The following is a 19,258-nucleotide window of genomic DNA, read 5'->3' on the forward strand; positions in this document are numbered from 1 at the left end:
AAGAATTGACTGTGTGATGCTTCCTTGTCTCAACCTCTCCTGTCTTCCAGTCCTGTGCTTCAGAACTGACCCATATGAGATCCAACATCTGCTGTGTCTATAACTCAATGGGTATGTGATGAATATCATTCTCTGAGGTCTTGTCCTCTTGGAGAGCAGTTTGAATTGTTGGGTGGAGTCTTTCAAGAGAGTAGCTGGATGCCCTACATCTGGGAGGAACCTCTTGACATTAAATGACTAAATATCATTCCAGTGGCCCAGGAGGCTGAGGCAGGAAGATCACAATTCAAAGTCAGCTGCAGCAAGTTATCCAAGCACTTAGCAACTCAGCAAGACCCTCTATCGAAACAAAACAGAGAAATGTGCTGGAGATGTGACTCAGTGTTTAAATGTCCCTGGGTTTATTTCCTCTGTACAAGAAAAAAAAATTCTTCTAAAAGATTTTTGTTCTTTAAATTTTTGCTACCATGAATAGTGCTGCAGTGAAAATGGACTTCAGTTGTTTCTTTGACAGAATGATTCCCAACTCTTTTAGATGTATACTCAGAATTATTACTGAATCACATATTTCTGTTTTAATTGTCTTTAAAATGACTTTGCAAACAATATTTGCAAAAATGTTACCAAATTTATATTCTCATCAACAGCTTACAAAGGTTTCCTTTTTTCCATTTTCTTATAATCTAGAACATGTTTTATTTTTCATGTGTTTTATAATATCCATTCCTACAGACATGTTCAAGCTGCAGGAAATGGTACCTTTAATCCATGATGTAAGTTTGTTGGATACCAGGCTCCCAGGAAGCCACTGTATGCTGTAAATGAACAGGAATCTGTGATATTTTACTTTTTTTCTGCAAGTGTTTTTGGGGATTTAATCCACCTATGTGCTTGCCAAGGCAACGCCAATTCATTTGATTGTAATCTCTGGAGATTTGAACATGTTGAGTCACATTTACTCCAGTGATTAGAGTTTAAGGTTTGTAGTTCTTTGAAGGACAGGTGTTAATTTAGACAGTGCCTGTACAAATCCTAGGAGTAATTGTTAGACCTGGAGGTATTAGTAGGGTGTGTAGTTGGAGGGACAGTAATCAGGAAGTGAACTGTCACCTAGGCTACAATGGCATACTGTATTTCCCCTATAAATGCATGAATCAAGCTACATAGAAACTCTGGTATCTGAAATACAAATGGCCAAATATTCTGTCAAATTTCTGTAAGGAAAACTCATACCTTTGAAATACAACTCCTCTTCCATCATCCCTGGTTGATAAAATCCATGAATATACTTGAATACTCATAGAAAATTTGCATTTTTCTGTGTTTGATATTGTGTATACTAGTTGCTTCTTTTTTTTTTTCTGATAAAGGGTCAAGTTTAACCCTAAAGCCTGAGAAGGGAAAGCAAAGAATAAAGAATTGTTGAAACTTGCAGTGGAAAAGGAATAGCAGCAGTTGGCAACAATTCAGAATCAGGATACTTCCAAGTTTCTTTAGAAAATACCCCCGATGACTTAGTTCAACCAAAACCGATTTGTTGGTCACACTATTCAGTGTATGTTGGGAGGAGGTCTAATTATTGTGGTCACCCAGGGCACCCAACGTGAGACAACTCCATCTTATCATAACTGTTTCCCAACATGGAGGCAGGAAATATACTGTATGGAATAATGTAGTCTATCTTGATACTATGGGCAGTGGCACACATCATCTGTTCATGGTTTGTTGGTCAAAGTAAGTCACAGATCACTGTCTTAAGTTCTTTCATTTTCTATTTTCCAAACCACTTATTGGATCTTTGAGATTTGAACATTTCTCAGTGACTTTGGCCCCAGTGCTGGGAGGTCAGGATGTAGTCCCACAGAATGAACAATGTTAGAGATGAGCTATCCAGTGAATAGAAAACTTCTTCCAAGGGAAATGGCATGTCCTGCAGTTACTACAGAAGGAAGCTGGGAGAGGGAGCTCAGGAAGTGCCAAACACCCACTAAGACTGCAAGTGGTTGCCAGGATTTTCCCTTTGAACTCTTTGATGCAGGAGAGGACAGAGAGTGGCCCAACTGTCACCTACATTAGTTGCTTAAGTACCCTAAACAATCTCTTTAGGCATAAAACATTCCCTTGTGATTTAACTTCCCCCCTTCCCTAATTTCTGTTGTTGAAGTCCATGGAAGTAGTCGGGTAACCATAGAAGACTACCACTCTTTCTGGGGTTTTATACTTATCACTGTCTAGATTCTTCCCCTTAAGTACTAGGTAAATTGAGGTCTCTATCACAGCAAACTTTAGAGTTAGGGTGTGTATTTATGGTCACAATGTTTCTCCATCCTCAGGGTGACACTGACTCTTGGTGATTCTGTTCCAATTATGCAGTACTTTGGGTAATCCTGGGGCTAATGCCCAAGGTGACCCTAGGTTTTCTTCCATGTTTGATGTCAGATATTTTCTCTGTGGTCCAATGTACATAAGTCTATGACTCAATTTATTAATTTGTCAAGAGGGACTTGAAACAATATGCTTATGCAATGTGTCCCTGGAGGAGGAATGGTCAGCAGCATTGTATGGTGTAGATTTCCAATGTCATCATCCCTTTACTCTGGGCATAGGTCTTTTAATTTTTGTGCTGGAGTTTGAGCCCAGGGCCTTTCACATTTTCTGTGCACACTTTCAGTGAACTGTGCCCCAAACACAAACATGTACCTTTAGATTTGGTTGTATCATGCCTCCACATTTAATGTTAGTCTCAATGTCATTGGACTCATATATTACCTTCTGTTTCTATTTAAAATATAAATAGTTTTTATATACCTATGGATTCATTTATGGATTTCTTTGTTTCAATAATTTCTTGGTCTTTATTATTGCAAATTTATACTTTAATAATCCACATTGGTGTCCAGGAAAGGATAATGACTTTGTTTTAAAATGTTCATTTATTGTTAGTGTAAACAAATGGGATACATGTTGTTTCTGTTTGTACATGGAATAACAGCATATCATTTGTGTAATCGTACATTTACATAGGGTAATGATGTTTGATTCATTCTGTTTATTTTTTTCCTCCCCCCACACCTCCCACCCCTCTTTTCCCCTCTGTACAGTTCCTCCTTCCTCCATTCTTGACCCCCTCCCACCCTCCATTATGGTCATCACCCGCTAATCATTGAGATCATTCAACTTTTGGATTGTTGAGCTTGGCTTAGCTCACTTAGCATGGATATTCTCCAATTTCATCCATTTGCCTGCAAATGCCATAATTTTTATTATTCTTTATAGCTGAGTAATATTCCATCATATATTATATATATATATATATATATATATATATATATAAGAGATATCACAGTTTCTTTATCCATTCATCAATTGAAGGACATCTAGGTTGGTTCCACAGTCTGGCTATTGTGAATTGAGCAGCTATGGAATGTTGATGTGGCTGTATCTCTGTAGTATGCTGATTTGAAGTCCTTTGGGTATAGGCTGTGGAGTGGGATAGCTTGGTCAAATGGTAGTCCACTCCAAGTTTTCTAAGGAATCTCCACACTGCTTTCCAGAGTGGCTGCACCAATTTGCAGCCCCACCAGCAATGTATGAGTGTATCTTTTTCCCCACCTCCTCTCCAACACCTATTGTTGCTTGTATTCTTAATAATCACCATTCTAATTGGTGTGAGATGGAATCTTAGTTTAGTTTTGATTTGCATTTCTCTTAATAATGACTTTTTTTCTCTTAGAATTCAAAGTTTTATGGATAAACTTATTGCAGGATTTTCCATCTTTGGTTTTATGGTTCCAGACTCTGTGAGGTTTGAGGGCTGTACATGTTGTGGTACTACTATGAATCTATGGAAGGGTTAGATTATGAATCTACAAGTTTCCGTGGCTACATCATCACAAAGGGAAGAGAAGTATTTATTGACATAAGTCAAGGAGTGCTAGTGGCAACCAGAAGGTAGAATGATTCTCCCCTGTGTCTTTGAAGGCCCTGGGGGTGTGAAAACTCTTTGACATTAATCTACAGCACTGAAAACATACATCTGTAAAAGAATAAGCTTCTGTTACTTTAGCTCTCATGTTTTTGGTGTTTTCTTTTAGAAATATAAGAATTCAGGATTTTGTGCACCTTATACTGTGTGACCAAATTGAATCATGTTAATGTGGTAATTGTCAATGATAAGCCATAGTTGTGCAGATTGTGCAAACATTTGTTCATCATGATGAACAGGTGACTCCTTAATGTCAGAAATAACAATACCTTGGCCAGGCAAATTCTTCAGTGTGAACTATTAATAAACTGTGATCCTAAACTGCAGTTTCCTCATAATGCCATCTATAACTGGGCATCGATGTATGTCCACAGTTTGTGTAGAGTGCCTGAAAAGGTCATGAGGCAAGACTCCAGATCAATATATGTGTTCCCTGTGTGGGAGGATCTTTTTTCCCACAGGACTTCACTTCGTTCCTTCTGCCTCTTCTGAATCTTTCACAGTATAAGAAGGGTCTCAAATCTAAGATACTCTTTCCTCATTCTAGCTGCTCATGGGTGTGATAAATTCTCACATTTTTTGGGGGGGTGCTGGGGATCAAATCCAGGGCCTCCTACTTACAAGGCAAGCACTCTACCAACTAAGCTATCTCCCAGCCCCCAATTCTCACATTTTGAGTTCCCTCACTGCATTTCCAATTGTTTTCCCTCTCCAGTTCATAGGATTATCAACTATCTTTCCCATGCACCACTGAATCAGACACAGCATATTCCCATTTTTCTCCAAGTAAAGAATGATAGTTGAAAAAAAATTATATTCAGGTGATTACAATTTCACATGGGAGTTTAGCAGATAATAATTGCCTGACTCTGCTGGCAAAAGATTTGTTCCTCTGTTCATTTAATCTTCTGTAGGCACAGTCATCTTATAAGAGTGGATTGGAAACTGTTCTTATTTGAAACTGCACCATCCCCCAAATAATATGTGTTGGTAGCCTAGTCACAGTGCAGCAAGACTCAGAGATGGGGTTTTTAGGCAAATGCATCTTCAGTGGATGAGTGTGTCAGTATCTACCTGTCATCCTGGGAGCTGAAAACTACTTATGGAAATGGTCACTGGAGATGCACTGTACTGATTTATCTTCTTCCAACCTCTTCTTACCTCTCTCTGCTCCTAGATTCCATGAGCTCAGCCAATTTTCTCCATGTCTTTCTTCCATGATGTTCATGCTTTGAAGACAGCCTGTCATGGGCTGAATTCTTTGAAAGTGTGATTCAAATTTAATATTACTCATTCAAGTTATTCTTCTCAAGTATTTTTGTCACATAAATATAAAGTTGAATATTAAAGAAAGGACACAAAGTGGTGTGTCCTCACACACTGTCTTCATTTTTTTCCAAGTGATAAGTGTCTCAGCTGCCTGGGGATGAAATTCATGAAATAGGGGTAATTTTCGCTTGGATTTTGTAGAGACTTCTTGTGTGTGGTCATCTCTTCCCAGGTGATTGGCAGAGGATGGGGAGGTGATTAGGAGAGAAGCCGGTTGTCTATGGCTTAGAAGGATTTTCTGTTATCCCTTTGGTTCTACATAGGTAACATTTGTGAAATGAAAGTATGAAGAGTTTTCTTCATACCATCTTTTTATGGAGTTTTTTGGTAGCCTACAAATTAGACACTGATCTTGAAAGAAAAAATACAAATTTATTTTCCCCTCTGATTTGTGAAAGAAGGGAGATAAAAACAAATCTAAGGAATACTCATACAATTTAGTGTGTTCCAGAATACACAATGTCCTTCAGTAAGTAAAAAATAGGTATTGGAGAATACCACAGGTGACACAATGTGTGGACTTCAAGAGTTGGTTTTACAATTAGCACTGATCTTTTCTTGGTTTGTAACTTTAAGATTTGTTGACTATTTGAAGTTCCATTTTTAATAATTGCAAAATGCTTATTATTATTATAGCATCAGACATTAGAAAATGTATTCAAAGAACGATAGGGATGGATTTCAGAAAAATTCTTTAATGAAAAATTTTCTTCACCGTTTTCTTTTCCCTGAATGGTGATAGTAAGTTTATCACATCTTTTCCTTTTTTGGGAGGTGATTTCAAATCAAATTCCAGAGCTTAACTTTGTAAATTCTATCAGAAAAATAAATAGAAATAAAACATTTTCCTCCATTGTGACTGCATAAAAATCAGTACATTTCCTCAAGTTTGTGTACAGATAAGTTGGTGAATTATGACTTTATCACATCAGATTTTCTCCTATGAAATTGTGACTGTCAATCATATATCCTGTTCTTTGGATATTGCAGTTTAATGCTACATCATTGTTATATTTTGCTTGTAAGGTGTCCCCAAAAGCCCACTTTTGAGACAGTGTGAGAAGGTTCAGAGAAGAAGTGATTGGGTTGTGAGAGTCTTAACTGCATCAGTACTTAATGCCCTGATTGGACTTAACTGTGGTAACTGAAGTGGTAGGCTGTGGCTGGAGGAGATTGGAATTGGGGCATGACTTTGGGGTATATATTTTTATCTGGAGAGTGGAGACTCTCTTTTTGCTTCCTCATTGCAATGTGAGCTGGTTTCCCTCTGTCACACTGTTCCACTGCGATGTTCAGGCTCACCTCAATCCCTGAGAAATGGCGGGTGACAGAATGTGTGGGCTTGAATAGTAGGTCTAAAATTAGCATTGTCATTTCTTGGTTTGTAACCTTCTATAGACTAAGACTCTGAAAACTTTGGCCCTGAAATAAACTTTTCCTCCTCTACAATTTTGGGTCAGGTCTTTAGTTACAGCAACAAATAACTGACTAACTAATCATATTGTAGCACTTGGCAAATCCTAAAATTGTTCACATAAGATTCATTGTCTGCTCAGTCATTATTGCTATGGAGGTAGCAACAAAATTACATATATACTTTCTGAAAAATATAAGTACTTGTGCTTTTTTCTTGAATATATTGTAAGCACCCTACACATTTATTTCTTCTTGTACACATAAACATTGAGTTTGGGCAGGCATGGTCATGCACACCTGTAATCCCAGCTACTCAGGGGACTAATGCAGGACAAATAAAGTTTGACATTAGCCTTCACAATTTAGTGAGACCCAGTCTCAGAATAAAAAGGAAAAATATAAATAATGCTATTAATATAGCTCAGGCATAAATCAGTTAATTTTCCCTTGGTTCAGTACTAGTAGAAAAGAACATAAGCAAAACCCACTGAATTTGAGTATTTTGCTCATATCACATTCAAACTGTATCAAAAAATTGGTAGAGGAAAGACCTAACTCCATGATTTCCAGCTAAAGCTAGTCTTGAGCCTACAATAGGAGTTCTGTGAAGTTCCATGTGTTCTGATGCATGGAGAGGCAGATTTTTAAGAGTTAGATTTGATTGTAGATAATCACTCCTAAGAACGAAGATCAGAGAAGGAGAAGAAAGCAGATGTAGCTGGTTGCAGGTATGTTCAGGTCATGGGCTTCATTTTCCTTCCAAAATACCATGTATTTTAAATTTGCAAACTTCCTTCCATGGTAACATGTCTTAAACCACTTTATTTCCTTTCAAAATAGTTAATTTGTAGCACTTTGTATTGGAGCTTCCTCTTAATTTTTATAAACTTCATTTTTATTCATGTAATAGATTCATGGTCCGTAGTGTTGAATATATTTTCTTTTTGACATGTGAATGTTGTAGTAATACAGATTGCAGTGTGCTATTGATGAGTCATTAGATATACTAAAGAAGTAAAACATACTTTCTTTTAACATTCCATTTGAATGCTCCATCAACTTCAAGAATTAAAAAATGCACACTAAAAGAGGATTCCATTCATTGCCCTATGGTAACATAAAGTTTTGAAAGAGAATAATTGGAAGAGAATCACTCTCCATTGCATTCAGGGAGCCCAAATCTGTCTTTTCTTCATCACTTTTCACACAAATGAGTCTTGGTAAGTCCTGTTTTTCCTCTTCCCTCCCTAGAGGAGTCAATATGGAACTATCTCTTTTGGCAAATTAGCACAAATTTGGAGCATTGAATCATGGTTCCTATCAGACCAGGCATGGGCTCTGAAGTCTCTGGAAATCCCCATCCATCCACTCCTCAGCTGCTTTCTCAAGGAAGTCCCAACTCCCATCCTGCCACAACCATCTAGTGTCACTAGAGGAAGATTTCCAAAGTTCTCAGCCAGCAAGATGCCCTGCAGCTCTGTACATGTCTGAAGACTTTGAGGGATAGAGATGAACCAGCTCACCTCAGAAACGACATGGGTTCTGTCTGTGATGCTGTCCTGGACAGAATTTGGCTACCCTGTCCACCACTCTCCCAAACTACCCACCATGTGCTTAGTTGGTCTGGGTCAGACCCACATGGGAGACAGTTTAGGGCATAACTTTGTCTTCCCATGTGTCTCCACTGGCTCAGGCATGAAGAAGTTTGGACTGCTGTCCCTTGTGTGGGCATTGCAGACTCTCATGGCCATAGGAGTTTTTTGCCCTCCAGGCATGTCCTGCTACCTGAACCTCTAGCTCCTCTGAACTTTCCAGCACCCTTGTGCCAAGCCCTCTCTTGGTTCCAGTACCTCTTTTCCTCTGCCCATCTTCCTTAGAGTAACTCTGTCCAAGTGTGACATGGGAAGATTTACAACACTGTCACTGGTTTCAACCCATCACTTCCTTTACTATGACATGCGTGATGTGCACCATATTAACCTAGAGAATCAGCCTGAGGGAACTGGGAGAAAAAGTTGACAATAGGGAGCAAGGAACAGATTCCAGCTGGAAACCCATGCTCTGAGAGTCCATCTTCATGTTTTCCATCAATGTCTGTAGACTTGACCCTTACATCTCCCATGGGGGCAAAATTCTTTGAGCACAATTCAGTGATCTTTGCATCAGTTTTACATGCTCATAATGGATGACATTAATCTTGAAACTTTTGGCTTTCCTTCCATTAAGTCAGAATTGCTTTCTCATAATTCATATTATAATGATGTTCATTATACTAAATCAAACCAGGAAAAAGAGAGACTCATTCTCTAGAATATTAAAGTGTCTGTTCAACTACCTTTCAGCACTTCTATAGCATGGAGAACATTCACAGATCAAACTTCAAGTAAAACATTTATCAGAAGAAGATATCCATTTTGTTCTACATTTTATTTTATTTTGCTTCTTCTGGCCACTCGTATAAAACCATGATGCTGTCCTTTTACGTGCACTGACACTTTATTCAAAACCTATCTGCCAGACTCTTCCCAATAATGATAATGGATTTCTCTTTATTATTAAGTATCTCCACAGAATTTTTAAAAATGCTCTGCGTAAACCACCATGTTTTATAACTATATTAGTTTTTTTTCTCTTTTTAATTTCTCTTTACTTGTGATGCTTGGAGAACAAAAATTCTCATGTTTGTTTACTAGACATTGGCTTTGTAACTTGAGGCTTGAAGGAAACCATAGCTCTGTATGTCTTCATTTATTCCACCTCAAGTTCAAAGGCACACACATTTAACTCTCCCTATATCTTCAGTAAAAGAAACAGTTAAAAGTCTATTTCTTAGTACATTAAAATTCGAAAATATAGTTCATAGATGATAAGTGAAAAATATCAAAGAAAGTAAAACACTCAGAATATTTAGCTCTTCATATTGTTCTCCAATGTTATATCTCAGTAGTGTCATAAAAAGCATCAATCGTGATTTTTAAAAATTGAATATTTCTACTCTGATTTATATGAAATGTTATCTATTGTTGTAGTGCATAAAACATTGCCACTTTTGAATATGTACTAAAATGTATAATTTAATTTATTTGGTTTTATTGCCTTCTTAATTTGTTTTCTTTACTCATCTCTATTATAATGACTGTGAATAAATCTATAAAATTCTTTTAACTTCACTCTTTATTTTGATGTTTCTTTTCCTTTCTCTGAATTATAGGCCAGGTCAACTTGCAAAAAACTGAGGAAGAGCATTAATTGTATGTTTGACAAAATGTCCTCAAAGATTAAAAGAAAATTAACACTATCAATAGATTATTTTTGGTGTATGCATTAAGATATGAGAAACTCTTGGAGCGACAGGTATATATTTGGAATGCTTAAAAAGGATTCTTATTGCTACTTGCTATTGTAGCAAAATGCACAAACAGGTTAAAATATTTCAATTCAGATTCATCAATAAACTCTCCTTTAGTGTTCTACCTCATTGCTATTCAAGAGATTGTCTTGGACCAATGTCATTAGCATCATTAGACAGCTCACTACATTTCAGAAACCCAGATCCTCTCCCAGGACTACTGACTCCATCTACACCTTATCAACATATCCAATCCATGTTTTTGCTCATTACAATTTAGGAAGCACTCTTCTAACTCACTACAACTTTCTCATCTGAGAAATATATAAGTTCATTTTATAAAATATAAATATATTCCCCAAATTTACATTGTTATATTTATTGTAATTTCACATTTTATTTCACAAAAGTTTAGCATATGCACTTTTTTTGGACTCCTGTCATCTTCTTTTCTCAGAGTTCTCTAATACATTCTACAAACCTGCTTTGTTAATAAGTATCTTATTGAATAACTGAGGTTCCTCATCTATGTGAGAGCCAAGTCTGTTAACTCTCATCAGGTCAAATGAAAAACTCTGTCAGTGATCAAATGGTCAATATGCCATTTATACACTTATTCTTATTTCAGGAACCATTGACATTCCGGGATGTGGCCATTGATTTCTCTCAAGAGGAATGGGAATGCCTGGGCCTGGCTCAGCAGAAAATATACAGAGATGTGATGTTGGAGAACTACAGAAACCTGGTCTTTCTGGGTGATTGAGCTTCCCTTCAGAATCTTGATTCACTATCAGTACTGAATGTCCTTCTTTTGTAGAGTATCTCTTGGTAGGTTGCACTGTGCATGAATGAGTTTCAGATACTTACTTTCATGGGAATATATTGGGAAATTGTTGATATAGACAGGAAAATGTTAATTATATTTCCTTTTATGTTTAACCTCATTCTTTCTTGATATGATGTACACCCCTCACTTCAGATTTGTCATAGAAATTCAACAGTATAATATATTGTGACCTACCCCTTAACATGCAATGTATTTTCTTAACTTTTATTTGTTCCCTTTACTGTTGATAGTTGAAAGTTGGACTCAGGATTTCAGGATTGAAATGTTTCTTATATATTCTAATGAATCTGTCAGAAAAAAAATATTTGGAGAAATAATTTTGCAGAATCTAGTTGTACTCTAATGAACACAGTACTAGGACATAAACATCAGTCATTACAAGGAGGATTCCCAACAAACATTCCACTTTCCAAAAACAATCCTCATTGTCTCCAAGCCACTCCTACTCACCTTTATGGACCAAAGGAAAGATCCTTGGAATCTACTTTTTTTTTTTTTTTTTTTGTGGTGCTGGGGATTGAACTCAGGGCCTTAGTGCTTGCAAGGCAAGTACTCTACCAACTGAGCTATCTCCCCAGCCCCAGATCCATGGAATCTAAAGAGACAAGAGACCATAACAATTTTAATCAGTTTTTTTTTTTTTTTTTTTTTTTTTTTTTTTTTTTTATCGCAGCGACCAAAAGATCTGATGAGACCTTTTTAAGGAAAAAAAGGTTTCTTGGGGCTCCTGGTTTCAAAGGTCCTTGTCCATCAATAGCCAGCTCCATTCCTTGGGTTTTGACATGAGGCTGACCATCATGCTGGAAGGGTTTGGTGGAGGAATGTGGTTCACATGATGATAGCAATCTGAGAGATACAGACTACAGAGATTAAATACACAGACAAAATGAATACCCCAGAGGTGTGCCTCCAATGACACACCTCCTTTATCCAAACCTACCAGACCACAGTTACCTAGAGTTCAATTAATTATATCCAAGGATCAATTATCTGATTGGGTTAATGCTCTCATAACCCAATCATTTCACCCCTAAACCTTTCACATCATCTTACACATGGACTTTTTGGGGATAATTCACATCCAAAATATAAAAGTAGCCATATATCCAGGTGGGTAGAAATGAATAGAACCAGAGATTACTGATGATAAGTCCCAGTGTGAAAGAGAAAACCACAGTTTAAAATGTGAACTGAGAAGCTCTAATGCATCAGAAATAAATTTTCAGAAACCTTGTTTTATTTATTTGCAGTCATAAAAGAGCATGTCCTTCTCTATGCTTATAAGAATTTCAAATTCTTTTAGACTTCTTCCCATAGTGATCCCTGAGTATATTCATAGTAATAGCCAAAGTCCTCCCCTTTGTCTAGTAGGATCTGCTTGGTCTGACATCTCTTTATTGATTTGTGAAGACCATTAGAAAACCTGTTCATGTTTGTGAATGTTTCTAGGTTAAATCATTGCAATATATTAATATCCTAAAATAGTTTCTCTAATTTATTTAAATATTTATTAATTTAAATTTTCTCCTCAGTGTTCTTTATTAATGATTGTTCTGGGTTTTCTATTAGTATTCTCTACCATGTAATAAATGTTTCATACTCACAATTCCAGTTCTTTGTGAGTGCATAGTCATGGCTGAAATTATTATATAAGAGTCATTTTTAAAATAATGTGTTTATTGATGATTTATGGATAAATTTAAATCATTCTTGTGCCCATGTGTGTGTTCCATTGTTTAAAATAGGTAGTATGCTGAGAAGTAGGTTTCCTCCCATCAATAAATAATATTTTTATTTTTGTAATCTACATATTATGATTGAATATAATTCCCTTTACTTCACATTTTTGGCAACAATATATATTGAAATATGCATTAACCATGTACCTGCGCTCTTAAAAATACATGTTTTACTTACTTTCATAAATATTACCCTTGTTTTGTTTATGATTGCATATTGTGTCGTGTTTCTTTTTTCCATTTAAGTATTTGTTTAGTTTATCTAATTAAATAAATGTAGATATATGTACATATACTACTCAGTATATGAGGTTTGTACTCAGGGGTGCTCTAATCCTTAGTTACCTCTGTAGCCCCATTTTGTTTTTATTTTGAAATAGGTTCCTGAAAGTGTTCAAAATGGCTTCAAATTTGCAATTCTTCCTCAGGCTTTCTGTCAGCTAGAATTACTAGCATGCCTATCATCTATTTATTAATAAAACTCTTCTTTTGACCAGGATGAAAACTTTAGCATTTTAAAGAAGGACTTTTAAATTTTTTTACATTTCTGTTTGTCTTTTATGTATTTTTTAAATTTAAATGCAGTCAAACCACATAAAATTAAACTTACTGTTTTAATATTTTAGTTATTGTTTAGTAGGTTTAATTCAACTTGTTTTACAATATCTTTCTAGGAAGTGTACATCTTTCACAATAAAGTTAGATTTTCATGATAAACAAGTGCTCTTTTGTCTCCCATCACAAACACCATTCTTTCTGTGCAATGGGATGGACTCCTTTAGATGTCTCCCATAAGCAGAATCATACAAGATTTTGCTTTTTTGCATGGTTGTTTCAGTAAGCATAATGTCTTCAACATGAGTCTTTATTATAGATGGTATGCAATTTCTCATCTCTGTAAGTTGAAAAACATTTTGTAGTTTTTTCACCCTACCTTCATCCATGCATATGAAAGGACTTTTTTTTTTTTTTGCTTCCCTTGTTGTCCTTCATGAATGATTTAATGATCACCAGTGTGTAACTATGTCTTCATTCACCCATATTAGTGAGGATTTACTCTGTTGTGTTCCATATGGCTACTTGTCTGAGTCTATGTCCATACTTATCTATTTAATACAGTAGTTTTATTCTGTTTTAAAATCAGAAAGCATTACTCAAATTTTTTTCTATTTTGAATAATTTTGTATTATTGGTAAACATTTGTAATTTCACAGGATTTCAAACGTAACCTTTCTATTTTAAAAAAAAAAATAATATTAGAATTTTGATAGATTGTAACAGGAGTCCAGATCCTTTGGGTAGTATAGACAACATCTTATTTTTCTTTCATTTCTTGAATGAGCCCATGTTTAAGAGTGCACCATTGCCATATATTTCTGAAGTTTTGAATGTCACTTTCCCTTTTGATCTCTAATTTACTCTAGTATGTTTTTAAAGTTATTTAAATATTGTCATTTCTTAAGGTATTTTCTGCTTTTAAGTTGATATTCAATCCAGACTATTTCATGAGCTATTGAGATGTTTGGGTGTGTAGTCTAGTTGATTTATATAACTCTTGAAGTCTTCTAGTCCCTGTTTACCATTCTGCCTGGCTTAATTTTCTGTTTCGATCATTGGGGACTGGTGTCTCCAAATATTTACTGTATCACTATTTCTATCAATTCTCTCAAGGTGGCCCCCTCTATATTTGAAAGTACCAATGCGAGTTAAACATGTATTTACTATTATTTATGGTTTTGAGAGTGGTGTCTTGTATCTTCATATAATATTTCCAGTTTGACTCTTTTCAAAATGTTTTCACTTACAAAAGTCTTTTATCTCATAACTTCTTGTTTAATTGCTTTACATCATTATTGCCATCTCTGATTTCTTTTTTATCTTTGTACATAATATCCTTTCCATAATATTCAATTTACTAAAAGTGAGCACAAATTAAATAAAATCTCAAGTAGAGAGCATGGAGGAATTTTAGATTAATCCCATTCATCATGATTTGTGTTCTGATTGGTGTTTAATAAAATCCAGTTATACTTAAATAAATTACCAAAATAAAGAACTTATTACTGTTATTTGTAAGTTCTTTTCTCTATTTCTTATAATTGTTTTTCCTACTTTTTTATTTGCATTAAATTTTAGTTAATAGATTTTTATGGTGACATGCTTTGATGTCTCAACTTATTCTATTTATGTATTTTATGGTTATTATGTCATTAAAAATGATTTTATAAAACAATTTAAGTTTAAACTACATTATATACTGGTAGTACTTAAATTCCTTATAAAAATCAACATCTTTGCATGTCCTCTTAATGTTGTTATTGATGTCAGGGCTATTTTAATATTGTATACCAATTAACAGGTTTATGATAAGCTTGTTTTATCTTTAAAAAATGCTATAGCAGGGCTGGGGAGATAGCTCAGTTTTGTAGAGTGCTTGCCTTGCAAGCACAAGGCCCTGAATTTGATCCCCAGCACTGAAAAAAAATGCTAAGCAAAATTGTTTTATGTATCATGCAGTATAATAGAATTCATATTTGTGTATATTATTTTGTCAGAAAGTTTTGAGATTTCAAATGATTTGCTTTGTGAGGATTTATTTTACTTTCAATTGAAAGGATTATAAAATTTCTTGTGGGACAGGTCTAGAAGTCAGTGTTTTTAGCATTTGTTTATCTTGATATTCTTTCTTTTTCTGTACTTTTGAAAAATAGTGGTTTTTGATTACAGTATCTCTCGATGTTAGTTTATTTTATCTTTTTATTCATTGAACTATATGTTCCCATCTTTTCTGGAAATCTTCCAGTAAAAAATCAACTAATAACTACATGGATTTATTCTTGTGAGTGATACATCTCTTAGCTTTTGTTCCTCTCAAAATTTGTTTGTGAATTTTGAAAGTTTGATTATATGTGCTTTGTTTTGAGTCATTTTGTGTTTATCCTTGTTGGAAATGATTGTGCTTCTTAATGTTTGATATCTTTTCTTTCTCACATTTTCAATTTTTCTGACCTTAGTTCTTAAGGAATATTTCAAGTGCATAATTTCTGCTGATTTCTATTAGTAACTTTTTTTCTCTCATTGTCATTTACTTTAATTCTATTATTTTGATTTTGACTTTTTATTTAAGCATTTTTAAATAAATTTTAAGTACTGCATTTTGATTCATTGTACACAAATGAGGTACATCTTTTTATTTCTATGTTTGTGCATGATGTAGATTCATATCATTCATGTAATCATACCTGTACATAGCGTACTTAAGTCTGCCTTGTTCCACCATTTTTCTTACCCTTCTCCTCCCACTCATTTCCTTTTATGTAATCTAACATTGCTCTATTTTACTCTCACCCTCCACCTTCCCCCTCCATTACATATCATCATCTCTTATCAGGGAAAACATTCAGACCTTTTTTTTTTTGTGATTGGCTTATATACCTTAGCATGATGTTTTCCAATTCCATCCATTTATCTGCAAATGCCATAATATTATTCTTTATGGCTGAATAATATATATAATATTATGAATAATATAACTGTATATATACCAGTTTATATATAAATAATAATGTATATATATGAATATATATATAATCATATATATTATCATATATTTGTATATATATGAATAATATAACTGTATATATACCAGTTTTTTTAATCCATTCATCTGTTGAAGGCATCTAGTTTGGTTCCACAATCTAGCTATTGTGAATTGAGCTGCTATAAACATTGAAGTGACTGTGTTAGTGTAGTATGCTAATTTTAAATCCTTTGGGTATAAATCAAGGAATGGGATAAGTGGGTCAAAGGTAGGGTCCAGTCCAATTTGAAACTCCACCAGTAATGTAAAAGTGTGCCTTTTTCATCACATCCATGCCAAAATCTATTATTGTTTGTGTTTTTGACCATAGCCATTCTTATTGGAGTAAGATAAAATCTTAGAGTTGCTTTAATTTGAATTGACTTTAATTCTTTTTTTTTTTTTTTTTTTTTTTTTTGCAGTATTGGGGATTGAACTCAGGACCTTAGTGCTTGTGAGGTGAGTACTCTACCAACTGAACTATCTCCCCAGCCCAATTTACTTTAATTCTTGATCAGCACATTGAATATCACAGAAATGGTTATTTAGTCTTGTTTAGCAAAATTCATAACTTTCACATTCTTGTGATCTTTTCTAGTTGTTTATATTGTTGCTTTGATCCATCCAAGTCTCCATTTTTCTTTGTGTGCTATTATTTTCACTGAGATATTTCTAGTTAAAAATAAGCTTGCAGTAGATTATTATAGTTTATTTTAAAAAATGTATGGAAATTCCTAAATAAATAAAAAATAGGCCACATAAAAAGACATGCCTATAGTTCCAGATAAAAGGGAGGCTGAGGCAGAGTGACTGCAGGTTTCCTGGTGATATTCTGTCTCAAAAATAAACAATCTGGAAAAGGCCTGGGGGGACTGTGGTTGAAGCTCAGTGCTAGAGCAATTTCCTAGCATGTGTGATCTAGTAGTTTCAATCCTCAGAATCCCATAAAAATAAAACAAAGGTATTGTGTCCATCTAAAAAGGGAAATTTAAAAAAAAGAAAAGAAATGAAAAAGGAACTGGGGAAGTAACTCAGTGGAAAACCGTCCCTGTATTCAATCCTAATTACACTCCCCTTATAAAAGAAGAGGATAAAAGTATGACAAAAAGTCAATTGTTATAACACTTGACTCACATGTGAAATCTGAACAAGTTGAATTTAGGAGCCATAATTTGGGGGATATTAGGAGTAATGTCAGTCAAAGTCTGCAAGTTTATATTTAATTTTATTTTTTATGGTCCTGGGGACTGAACCCAGGGCTTTATGCTTGCACAATAAGCACTCTATCAACTAAGGTATATACCCAGCCCTGCAAGTTTTTATTTTGATGACCAAAGTCAAGTGTTCTGTACAACATGGTGGGTGTACTTTATTATATTATTCTTTTTATTTTGTATTGGGAATTGAGCCTAGTGGACTTTACCACTGGTCAATACCATCAGCTCTTTTTCTTTTTTGTTTTTTAGTTAGTTTCTTGCTAAATTGCTGAGGTTGGTCTTGAATAGGCACTCCTTCTGCCTCAGTCTTCTGAGTCACTGGGATTACAATTGTGTGCCAGCCACCATGCCTGGCTAATATATGTATTCTTTTTAAAATTTATTTGATTCATTGTACACAAATGGGGATACAACTGTTGTTTCTCTGGTAGTACACAAAGTAGAGTCACACCAGTGGTGTGAATCATAGATGTACATAGGGGTTAAAGAGTGCTACTAGAATGTATGTAAAATTTACTAAAATAAATATGCTAATTATATAAATCATGCATGTATTAATGAGTTATATTTTGTCATTTGTGTGCTTTAAAATATCTAGATGTACATAAAAATTAGTGTAATCAATTAATAAACAACAATACATGTGAACATTAAAAAGTGAGTTTTTTTGTTGACTTCTATGGTTTGACTTCATTCAGATAATATTGATTTCAGCTGTGATAGACTTGTGTTGCCTCTCAAACCAGTTTTTATGCTGTATCTTCTCTAGATGTGTATTTACATTTCTTCCACTGTAAATGTCCATATTTTTTCTTAAGAACCAATTTTTTTTTTTTAAATTCATGATGAATAGCTTTGGTATTTTTGTTCCAAATCTACCCGTTATCTCCAGGTCTCTGTGAAGACCAAAACTAGTTTTCATAAAGGTGTCAAGAAAGTCATAACTGTTTATTTCACACTTCCCTTTTTCCAGTGAGAGAGAATAAAGGGGTTGATAGTTTTTCCTTATCATACAATGTCCTACTGAGGAGTAAGAATGACTGTGTTAATCAAAGTAACACATTTTCCTTCCCTCTACTATGTGACTCTCTCTAGTGAGCTCATCTCAGATTCTTTAAAATCTAAGATGGTTTTGGAAGTTCTCACAAGGCAATTTTTTTCAGTAGTTTTGTAAATTTTATTTTTTATTGGTTCTTAGTTATACATGACATTCAAATCCATTTTTATAAAATTATACAAGCATGGGATATATCTTATTCTACTTAGGACCAATTCTTGTGGGTGGTCATGTTGGTGGAATTCACATAAGGATTTTCATATGTGTATATAAGAAACTTGTGTAAGATTTATTCTACTGTTTTTCAAATCCCTATCCTCTCTACACCATGATTTTCTTATTCATTCATTTGTTGATGTGCATCTAGGTTTGTTCCATACCTTAGCTACTGTGAATTGTGCTGTTTTAAACATTAATGTGGCTATGTCTCTGCACTATGCTCATTTTAAATACTTTGGATATATGTTGAAGTGGCATTACTGGGTCAAGTGATGGTTTGATTCCTAGTTTGATTTTTTTTTTAACCAGGAATTGAATCCAGGGGTGCTTAAACAATGAGTCACATCCCCAACACTTTTAATGTTTTAATTGCAGACAGCTTCTCACTGAGTTACAAAGGGTCTAACTATGTTGCTGAAGCTGGCTTTGAACTCATGAACCAACTGTCCCAACCTCCATTTCCCATTCCTAGTTTTTGAGGAATATCCATACTGCTTGCATGAATTTGCATTCCTACAAT

General features: G+C 34.7%; 1 long non-coding RNA gene across 1 annotated transcript in view; it reads left to right on the forward strand.

Moving 5' to 3' along the window:
* LOC306650420 overlaps positions 1 to 19,258 on the forward strand; it is a 28,888-nt gene that overhangs the window by 1,098 nt on the left and 8,532 nt on the right. Inside the window, exon 2 of the long non-coding RNA XR_013760923.1 lies at positions 10,708 to 10,834. This is a non-coding gene — a long non-coding RNA (uncharacterized lncRNA). The remainder of the gene's footprint in view (positions 1 to 10,707; positions 10,835 to 19,258) is intronic.

Source organism: Sciurus vulgaris (assembly GCF_902686455.1).
Source record: "Sciurus vulgaris genome assembly, chromosome: 19".
In the NCBI taxonomy this organism is placed as follows: domain Eukaryota; kingdom Metazoa; phylum Chordata; class Mammalia; order Rodentia; family Sciuridae; genus Sciurus; species Sciurus vulgaris.